We start from the raw sequence: 11,551 nt of genomic DNA on the forward strand, positions 1-11,551 counted from the left end.
GTCAGGGTGTGTGGTCTAATATGCAAATGAATTCCCGCTAGGCTTTTTCTACAAAAACCCTTATGTGAAACAATGGTGACATCAGGGGGTGTGGCCTAATATGCAAATGAGTTCCTGCTAGACTTTTTCTGCCAAAAAAGCCCTGCATACATCACCACGAGTCACTAACTGTACAAGTCCTTGTGAACAGGGATCACAATCCTCATACAATAGAAGTCCTTTCTCTCTCACCAATGGATGTTCACAATGCAATCTGTAATTCTTTCAAGAGGAAATCAATCCACTCTTCAGTTGTACCCCTCCCCACAATGATTCCTTCAAAAGTGGCTATAAAGATTTGTAGATTTCAGAAGAAGGCATTTCAAAGGCTACCTTGTAAGTTTGTAGATTTCAAAGGAAGGCACTACAAAAGTTATCATGTATATTTCACAGGAAGGCATCATAGAGCTTCAGTCCTGGCCAACCAACCCTTTAGCATGTACTTTGTTTCCCATAGCTTCACCCAGGATATTATATTAAAATTATATTAAAAGAATATATATTATATATAGGATAATATATTAAAAGGATATTATAGCACTGGAAAAAGTGCAGAAAAGGTCAACTAGAATGATTACAGGTTTGGAACACTTTCCCTATGAAGAAAGGTGAAAACGCTTGAGGCTCTTTAGCTTGAAGAAACGTCAACTGCGGGGTGACATGATAGAGGTTTACAAGATTATGCATGGGATGGAGAAGGTAGAGAAAGAAGTACTTTTCTCCCTTTCTCACAATACAAGAACTCGTGGGCATTCAATGAAATTGCTGAGCAGTCGGGTTAGAACAGATAAAAGGAGGTACTTCTTCACCCAAAGGGTGATTAACATGTGGAATTCACTGCCACAGGAGGTGGTGGCAGCTACAAGCATAGCCAGCTTCAAGAGGGGTTTAGATAAAAATATGGAGCAGAGGTCCATCAGTGGCTATTAGCCACAGTGTGTATATATATATATGTATATGTATAAATTTTTGGCCACTGTGTGATACAGAGTGTTGGACTGGATGGGCCATTGGCCTGAACCAACATGGCTTCTCTTATGTTCTTAGGACCGGACCAACTCTGAAACTAACACCCTGCATCGGCTGAGAATTCACTGTGTGAGTCTAGAATTTCCAAGGCCAACCCTGCAAGCAAACATGCAGAGATATCTTAAAAGAAGCCAGTGAGCGTGTGCCAGAGCTGGTCCCCTCCAGGTTTCATCCGTCCACTGAAACACAAGTCTCAGACCCAAAAAGACAACCCAGTCCAGGGGTGGTAGGCTTGACAACTCCAGGCTGAGAAATGCCTGGAGATTTGTGGGTGGAGCCTGTGGAGGGACAGTATATAATGCCATAAAACTGTGGAAAGACATAAACCCTCCAAAGCAGGCATTTTCTGCAGGTGAAGTGATCTCCATGGTCTGGATAGATCCAGGTTGGTCTGAAGCAGTAGAACAAAGCAAGAGTCAGTTTTGCACCTTTAAGACCCACAAAGTTTTATTCAGAATGTATGCTTTCATGTGCTCTAAGCACACTTCATCAGACACTAACTGATAAACACCAGACCCCAACTTGTGATTCTTTAAATCTGCTAAATAACATTCCCATGACTCTGCATATGAACTCACTGCCCACTTTCTCTGTAATTAGGACTGCTTGCCATTCCATACTATTATCTGATGACGTGAGCTTCTAGCACACGAAAGCTGAAACTTGACTCTTCCATGGTCTGGAGTTCAGTTGTAATCCTGAGAGATCTCCAGGCCCCATCTAGAGTCTCTGATTCAGGGAGAAGGGCGGGGAATAAATCTGCTATTCTTCTTCTTTCAGGGATGTCCCACTGCCACCAAGGAACAGCACAGGGGGCTGCGGTCTGCCTTCAAAGGCCCTGGGCTCCTCCACACCAGAAAGAGCCAGGGCTTGCTAGACTCCTTCCCACCCTCGGGGAGGTTCCATGCACCATGAAAATGGTCTGGTTGTTGGGAAGGGCACCTTTGGGCAAATGCCCAACTTATCCTCTTTGGAGCTGGCTGTGTTTAGAGGAGCTCCAGGCATGGCTGGCTGCGAGTTAGATATGAGCCAGCATGATGCACTGGTTAAGAGTATTGGACTAGGACCTGGGAAGACCTGGGGTTTGAATCCCCACTCCTGCCATGGAAGCCTCCTGGTGGCCTTGAGCCCGGCACCACTCTCAGTCTCACCAAGGTCGTTGTGAGGATAGAATGGAGGATGGCATGCACTTTGGGTCCCTATTGGGCTGTGAGGTGGGATAGAGATGAAGTAAATAAAAGAAATAAAATACGATGCTATCTAGTCCTCCTCAAGGAGCCCCGTGGCGCAGAGTGGTAAAGCTGCAGTATTGCAGTCCAAGCTCTGCTCAGGACCTGAGTTCCATCCCGGCAAAGCTGGGTTCAGGTAGCTGGCTCCAGGTTGACTCAGCCTTCCATCCTTCCAAGGTCGGCCAAATGAGTACCCCACTTTCTGGGGGGGAAGTGTCGATGACTGGGGAAGGCAGTGGCAAACCACCCCGTAAAACAGACTGCCGAGAAAACATCGTGATGCGTCATCACCCCAGAGTTGGAAATGACTGCTGCTTGCACCTTTACCTTTTTTTTTTTTAAGTCTTACTCTATGGAGACCTTCATCTCTTCCTCGGATGGGCACTCAGTGATGGTAGGAGCAAATCTGCCCAGCGTCTCTCTTGGGCGGTGGGCTCTCTGGAAGACCCATGGATACAGCGCCTCAAGAATAAACCCAAGTCTATGTTCTTTTTAATAAATAAGTTTTATTACCAATACAAATGGAACACCAGTAATTAGGAGGAGATATAATAGTACAAATAAAACCTTAATAGTTAGTAGAACGTCTGTGTGGCGGGCAGTCCTAGCAAGATACTCCAAACAATAGATACTTAATCTTTACTTCAGCAAGCCTTACCATAACTAATACTTTAACAAGCCTTACTATAACTAATGCTTCAGCAAGCCTTACCATAACTAATACTTCAGCAAGCCTTATTATATCTAATGCTTCAGCAAGCCTTACTATAACTAATGCTTCAGCAAGCCTTATTATATCTAATGCTTCAGCAAGCCTTATTATATCTAATGCTTCAGCAAGCCTTACCATAACTAATACTTCAGCAAGCCTTATTATATCTAATGCTTCATCAAACCTTACCATAACTAATACTTCAGCAAACCTTACCATAACTAATACTTTAGCAAGCCTTACTATAACTAATGCTTCAGCAAGCCTTATTCTATCTAATGCTTCAGCAAGCATTACCATAACTAATACTTCAGCAAGCCTTATTATATCTAATGCTTCAGCAAGCCTTACTATAACTAATGCTTCAGCAAGCCTTATTATATCTAATGCTTCAGCAAACCTTACCATAACTAATACTTCAGCAAGCCTTATTCTATCTAATGCTTCAGCAAGCCTTACCATAACTAATACTTCAGCAAGCCTTATTATATCTAATACTTCAGCAAGCCTTACTATAACTAATGCTTCAGCAAGCCTTATTATATCTAATGCTTCAGCAAGCCTTACCATAACTAATACTTCAGCAAGCCTTACTATAACTAATGCTTCAGCAAGCCTTATTCTATCTAATGCTTCAGCAAGCCTTACCATAACTAATACTTCAGCAAGCCTTATTATATCTAATACTTCAGCAAGCCTTACTATAACTAATGCTTCAGCAAGCCTTATTATATCTAATGCTTCAGCAAGCCTTACCATAACTAATACTTCAGCAAGCCTTACTATAACTAATGCTTCAGCAAGCCTTATTATATCTAATGCTTCCGCAAGCCTTACCATAACTAATACTTCAGCAAGCCTTACTATAACTAATGCTTCAGCAAGCCTTATTATATCTAATGCTTCCGCAAGCCTTACCGTAACTAATACTTCAGCAAGCCTTTCTATAACTAATGCTTCAGCAAGCCTTATTATATCTAATGCTTCAGCAAACCTTACCATAACTAATACTACAGCAAGCCTTCTTATATCTAATGCTTCAGCAAGCCTTACCATAACTAATACTTCAGCAAGCCTTATTATATCTAATGCTTCAGCAAACCTTACCATAACTAATACTTCAGCAAGCCTTACTATAACTAATGCTTCAGCAAGCCTTATTCTATCTAATGCTTCAGCAAGCCTTACCATAACTAATACTACAGCAAGCCTTATTATATCTAATGCTTCCGCAAGCCTTATTATATCTAATGTGAAAGAATAAAAAAACATGGCTTCTCTTATGTTCAGGCAGCTGCACTGAAGAGGTTGTCAAACTGTCATTTTATCGAGACACTTCTTTAAAATCATCTCAGGCTTTGCTGGCTGCTTCCAGCCCAAAATGACACCAGGGCCGAAGCACTATTTTGTCGCATACACGTGCAGATTTGCTGCCATTTGTTGATTTTACCGGTCACCTGATCCTATTTCAGCATCTTGGCTATCCTATTTTATCCTATTTTATGCATCTTGGCTATGAGTAGAGCTTCCTAATAGCTGCTCCCCCCCCCTCTTCTCCTGTAAGAAGGACCTGAGGAGGTTTTATTCCATTGTTTGTACTTGAAGAAATGTGCTTGCACACAAAAGCTCATACCGCGAATAAAACTTTGTTGGTCTGAAAAGTGCTACCGGACTCACACTTTGTTCTAGAATTTTTCTAGTTGTAATCCAAAAAGCCCTGAATGGGATGTCCTGATTTCACCAATCTCAGAATCTATGCAGTTGTCGATCCTGGCCGGTGGATGTCCAGGATTTCCGCACACATGCAGCAATGGCCAACCACTTCTCCTGTCTTGAAAACCGCAGGGCTTTTTTTGTAGCTGCAACTCCTTTGCCTATTAGGCCACACACCCCTGATGTAGCCAATCCTCCAAGAGCTTACAGCAGGCCCTGTATGAAGAGCCCTGTAAGCTGTTAGAGGATCGGCTACATCAAGGGTATGTGGCCTAATATGCAAAGGAGCTCCTGCTGCAAAAAAAAAAAAAAGCCCTGGAAAACCCTATGAGGTTACTCTATGTCAGCTGTGATTCAACTGGACTTCCTACCACCACTGTGACAAGAAGAGCAGCTGGATCAGCTTCTGGCACTTACAACATTGGTCATCACAGCTTTAAGTGGGATTAAGATGTTCATTTGTTTTCTAGTTTCATGATGTTGGTGGAAAGAAGCTGAGGAGTGTCATTAGACAATATCTGGATTTCTGAAGATAAGAAGAAGAAAACCGCAGATTTATACCCTGCCCTTCTCTCTGAATCAGAGGCTCAGAGCGGTTTACAATCTCCTTTATTTTCTTCCCCCACAACAGACACCATGTGAGGTGGGTGGGGGTGAGAGGGCTTTCACAGAATCTGCCCATTCAAGGACAACTCCTGCGAGAGCTATGGTGACCCAAGGCCATTCCAGCAGGTGCAAGTGGAGGAGTGGGGAATCAAACCCGGTTCTCCCAGGTAAGAGTCCACGCACTTAACCACTACACCAAACTGGCTAAGAACCAGGGCGACGCGAGATTAGAAGCAGCTCGGACCGGTGTGTCAAGAGCTGCTTCTAAATCGGACCGTTTTCACGGGAGTTATCTACAGTTACTGCCAGTTCAGACCCCATCCATGTATATTTATAGTTAGGATTTTTGGCCCCACTGTGTATTTATTACTTGGCACTTGCCCACATTGAACCTCCTTTGCCATGTTGACACCCATTCGCCCAGCCTTGACGGATCCCTCTGGAGTGCCTCACAGTCCTCCCTGGTTCTCACCACCCTGAACAACTTCGCAGAGCGCATGAACCTGTAATAGCTGCAGGACAGACAAAAATAAGGAGGTGTGTGTCTGCCCTGCAGGGATGAAAAAATCATGAATTCCTACCTGTCTTGCAGGACTTAGAAGTTCAGGAGCCTTCGAAAGAAAGAAATGTGGTCACCTTAGGTCTTCCCTGCTTTTTCATCCCCCCCCCCCCACCGATCCCCCTCCCAGCCCCACTCTTCCCAGCTCTTACTCCTGGTTGTCGCACACCACCGAAATCCCTGCTTTACATGCAAGTCAAAAAGGCTTGTTTGCAACCCATGGTGTGGGCTTCTCCTGTTTCAACGAGCCCCGCCTTTGGCTCCTCCCTCAACCCTTTAAAAGTCAGTATGAACACCCCTCACCTATAGCCAGGCCTCCTGTAACGTGCAAAGGAATCCCTACCGGGCGCCTGAAGGAGCTCTGCTCTCTCCCCGCCCCTTCTTTCGAGAACAGGGACTACTTTATCTGCCTGCTTCACGTGGCAGAGGGTGGCTATCAATGCTCTCCATGCAGCTCGTCTGTGACTGGTACACATCTGTTGTTCTTTGAACCTGCTGTTTCCCTAACAGCTGGTAGCTGATGCAGGCTTGCTTCTGAGTTAAAATTGGATTCGTGCTTCATTCTTACCTCTTGCCTAAGGCTTGTTTTAAAAATAAGAGCAATCTGCCCTTGGAGTCTACCTGTTGCAGATCTGCATGAGTTCCTGTGAGCCTGCCTCCACTGTGGACAGGTAAGGCTGCTGCATCTCTTCATGGAGAGGAGCTCATTAAACCCAGTGCAGAGGCACGAGGAGGCCTCGTTCACACATGCAGGTAGAGTGGTCTGCGTGATTAGATTGGAGATGGTGTTTTAGAATGCTTGCCCATGCCCAAACTTCCTGCAGATAGAAAACTAGCAAGACTATTATGTGCTGTTCTGTGTTCTTGCTCATATACTGTTCATAGTGTTAGTAACTGAAGCATGGTTCTACCCTCCAGGACCCAAATGCCTACGTTCCGATTGGCCATTCTGTCTGAACTGGCCAATCGGGACACAAGGCATGTATCAATGTACATGTAAATGAAGGATCCTGGAGAGACCAATGGGGCAGATTCCAGCCGACTAAAAGAGGTGTGTCCTTCCCCAACTATATATATTGCCTGTTTTGCCTGATTGCTCTCCAGTTTGGTTCTTTCAATAAAGAAGTTATGTTGTTAGCAGGGGTGGAATTCTAGCAGGAGCTTCTTTGCATATTAGGCCACACACCGCTGATGTAGCCAATCCTCCAAGAGCTTACAAGGCTCTTTTTTTTGTAAGCTCTTGGAGGATTGGCTACATCAGGGGTGTGTGGCCTGACATGCAAAGGGGAGCCTGCTAGAATTCCACTCCTGGTTGCTAGGACTTTTTTTGTAGCAGGAACTCCTTTGCATATTAGGCCACACACCCCTAATGTAGCCAATCCTCCAGGAGCTTACAGGGCTCTTAGTACAGGACCTACTGAAAGCTCTTGGAGGACTGGAGGACTGGCTACATCAGGGGCCTGTGGCTTAATATACAAAGAAATTCCTGCTACAAAAAAAAAGCCCTGGGACTTGTTACCCACAGCTGCACTCACTTTTTAATCATGACTTTAGCAGATCTGTCCCCTTGGTCTGCTGCTTTTCTGCTTGCACAGGCTTTTGTTTAAACACACCACAAATAGGGAATGGGATGATAATGAACAAAGGAGAAACAAAAAGAAACTACACCACGTGTCTAATAATAGAAACATATTATTTGCAGTCACCTGTATAATCATTCAATGAATTTTACACAATAAATTTTCCTTACGCTCATTAACAATATGCATTCAAGTTCACATATTCTGTTGTGGTCCTTAAGATTATATCGAGGCCTTTAAGTGCAACTCGAAAAAACTGTAAACCGCACTAGAAAAATGATCAAATTGCTTTTGTAAAGGACCAGCATTTTTTTTTTCAAACAGACTGCTGCAATGGTATCTTTCCAAAATATCACATCGGATGCCTCGAAGACAAGGGAATATTCAGAACTGAAACCCCGGCCTCCTCATGCCAGGCTCTGGAACATCCTGTGATATGACATCAGTTCTGACAGAGACTGAAACCTGTGTGCAAAGAGATGATGTATAATCCAGTTTCTAGCCTGCTGTCCAAATCGGAGACCCGTTTCCCTTCTACCTTCTCAGTCTTCTTCAGGAGGTGGCATGATCTTTTCATCCTTTGGCTCGAAGTCCCTCTCCAACTGAATCCCAAATTTCTCACACACGACGGCTGGGATCTCAGAGCTTTGCAGTGGGGTCTCCGTACGTTTCTCCCCCATTGTGGAGATGAGACGCCATCCCATATAGGTAAGGCGCCCACCGTCTTCCTGATGCAAGGAACAGAAGGATTTGCAGGGGAAGATAGAACTGGGCGAAGTCTGGTGATAAAGGCACATGTCAGCAAAATCTTCCAGCTTCTTCTCCTCAAGGGTTAATTGATACAAAGGTCTCCCTTCCTTGCCAGGAACTTCCCGGCGCTCCAAGACCCAAACTCCCCCCTTATTGCCGAGCCAGAAGATGCCTCCATCTTGGACTTGTTCTGAGTCCGGCTTCAACTCCAGTGGCTCTAGAAAGGCTTCCCCAAAACCGACATCGCAGAGGAAGGAGCGTCCATGCAACTGGACCAAAATCACCATATGGTGCATAGGGGGGCCATAGTGCCCCGTGAAAGGGTTCCGGAAGCGACTGGACACTGCTTTGGTGTCAAATCCCAGTGTCTGCAGCAGCCACAAGAAAAGCCCGTTCAGCTCGGACAATCTTGTCGTAGAGAAGGGGCAACGCCAAGGAGATTGGCTCCCCACAGTGGATGCTCAGGCTCCCAAAGGGCACGGAGAGGAGATGGCAACGGTGGAGACGGCGCAAGGTCTCCAGAGAAGGCTGGGCGGGACCCTGGTACCCGATCCGAAATAGATATTGGCTAACGTCCATGTTGTCCTGACCTGGATGCCCCGGCAGGCCTGGTCTTGTCAGATCGAAGAAGCTAAGCAGGGGGTCAATATGAGGATGGGAGGCCCCCAAGGAAGTCCAGGGTTGTGATGAAGAGGCCAAGAAATGACAAACCACCTCTCTTGCCTTGAAATCCCGACAAGGTCACCTACAATTAAAATAAAAACAGAATTTTTTTTGGGGGGGGGATTCAGCTGTGACTTGATGGCAACCCTCTCCCCCTGCCCCGCAAAAAAGAATCCATGCTGGGCAGTAGGGCTTCTTTTGTAGTAGTAGTAGAAGAAGAAGAAGATGATGATATTGGATTTATACCCTGCCCTACACTCTGCATCTCAGAGTCTCAGAGTGGTCACAATCTCCTTTACCTTCCCCCCAACAACAGACACCCTGTGAGGTGGGTGGGACTGAGAGAGCTTTAACAGAAACTGCCCTTTCAAGGACAGCTCCTACGAAAGCTATGGCTGACCCAAGACCATTCCAGCAGCTGCAAGTGGAGGAGTGGGGAATCAAACCCGGTTCTCCCAGGTAAGAGTCCACACACTTAACTGCTACACCAAAGTGGAACTCCTTTGCACATTATGCTACATCTCCAAGAGCTTACAGGGCTCTTACAGGGCTGTTTTTACAGGGCTTACTGCAAGCTCCAGGAGAATTGGCTACAACAGGGGTGTGTGCAGTGGTGGGATTCAGCCTTACCATAACTAATACTTCAGCAAGCCTTACTATAACTAATGCTTCAGCAAGCCTTCTTATATCTAATGCTTCAGTAATCCTTATTATATCTAATGCTTCAGCAAGCGTTACCATAACTAATGCTTCAGCAAGCCTTATTATATCTAATGCTTCAGCAAGCCTTACCATAACTAATGTTTCAGCAAGCCTTATTATATCTAATGCTTCAGCAAGCCTTACTATAACTAATGCTTCAGCAAGTCTTATTATATCTAATGCTTCAGTAATCCTTATTATATCTAATGCTTCAGCAAGCCTTACCATAACTAATGCTTCAGCAAGCCTTATTATATCTAATGCTTCAGCAAGCCTTACTATAACTAATGCTTCAGCAAGCCTTATTATATCTAATACTAGCAGTAACCATGATGAGTAAACAGTTTAAAAGCAGCAGGAAGTCCTCGTTCACAAAGTTTGAGCGCTCGTGACCTGTCTGCGCCTCAGCAGTTGTCGGGGTGCACTCGCCCCCGGTGCTTCCTGATCCAGCCTCGCAGCCGCGTGCCGATATTTTTGCGCTGCCTTTCGCCTCTTGCAGCTGGGCTGTGCTGTTGACTCCTTAGGGATGACCGGCTAAAGACATTGCGGACCCACTGAAAAAAGTTGGTGACGCTCCGGCGGGACGTGGGGGCGGCGGACGGGCAGCTGGGAGCCGGTGGGGTTGGCTGTCCTCTATTGGCCACTGCCGGACTCTGCAGGAAGAAGAGAAGTCATTCTCACAGCCAGGGCTCTGAACGGAGGGATTCTTGGAACTGGAGTTCTAGCAAGCAGCTGCTTGAAGGTGGGGGGGGGGGGCTGTGCTGACTGCAGCAGTGGCCTGCTTTGGTTTTGGTTTTGCCCATTGCTTTGTCCCTTACAGGTCACACTTTGATGCTCACACTCTATGTACTCTGGGACTGCAAAGGCAGCAGTTCCTTATTTACGTAAAGGCATTAATTTGCAGTTCTACAATATTCCTTCACCCAGGCTAAAAAGATGTGGCCTTGTACTTTCACACTGACCAGCTAGGCCACTTTAAGGATGTTTTCTAACAAGCTTGCGGGGAGGTTAGTATAAAAGCCTAATATAATAAATAAGTAGGCTTGCCAATCCACAGGTCCCAGCGGGGGGGAGGTTCTCCCGCTTTCCCAGGCTCCTTCCCGCCCCCACTCAGCTGGCCAGCAGGGGGGGGGAAGCCCCATCCCCACAGCCCCCATGTGCCTTTCCCCCTCCAGAGGCTTCAGTCTCCGCTCAGAAAGGCTTCCTCTTGGGATGGGGTGTCTGTGTTACTTTGAAGAAGTTGGCAGCAACTCGTGAGCAAAGAGGCCAGTCCCTCACTTCGGAGTCCCCAGAAACAGGGAGGGGGAGGGAAATGTCTGCTAGGCACTTCATTATTCCCTATGTGGAGATCGATTGTCATAGGGTATAATGGAGAATTGATCTGGATATATTGGGGGCTCTGGGGGGGCTGTTTTTTGTGTTAGAGGCACCACATTTTCAGTATAGCATCTAGTGCCTCTCCTCAAAATACCCCCCAAGTTTCAAAACGATTGGACCAGGAGGTCCAATTCTATGAGCCCCAAAATAAGGTGCCCCTAGCTTTCATTATTTCCTATGGAAGGAAAGCTTTTAAAAAGGTGTGCTGTCCCTTTACATGTGATGACCAGAACGCCCTTGGAGTTCAATTATGCTTGTCACACCCTTGCTCCTGGCTCTGCCCCCAATGCCTCCTGGCTCCACCCCAAGGTCTGCTGGCTCCACCCCCAAAGTCCCCATATATTTCTTGAATTGGACTTGGCAACCCTATAAATAAGTAAATTTCTGCACAATGAGGACTAGGATCTCTTTTACATGATAGCTGACATCTTCCAGACTTCGTCTATCCCACACAAAATGAGCATCCCTTGGAATAAAAACAAAGGCTGGCCCCATTTGACATAAACTGGGTCTTTTCTGAGGTGTTTTTTGCCAGGCACTGGAACCCTTCCGTGTGATGTGACCAGGAGGCATCTTGCATTCTTCTCTGCAC

The 11,551-nt window shown here is 45.9% G+C and overlaps 1 pseudogene; it reads right to left on the reverse strand.

The window, feature by feature from the left end:
* Positions 1 to 7,891: 7,891 nt before the first annotated feature.
* Positions 7,892 to 8,812, reverse strand: LOC132584237 (arylamine N-acetyltransferase, pineal gland isozyme NAT-10-like; annotated as a pseudogene).
* Between the last annotated feature and the right edge of the window lie 2,739 nt (positions 8,813 to 11,551).

The sequence above is a fragment of the Heteronotia binoei genome, chromosome 15 (genome assembly GCF_032191835.1).
Source record: "Heteronotia binoei isolate CCM8104 ecotype False Entrance Well chromosome 15, APGP_CSIRO_Hbin_v1, whole genome shotgun sequence".
NCBI lineage: Eukaryota > Metazoa > Chordata > Lepidosauria > Squamata > Gekkonidae > Heteronotia > Heteronotia binoei.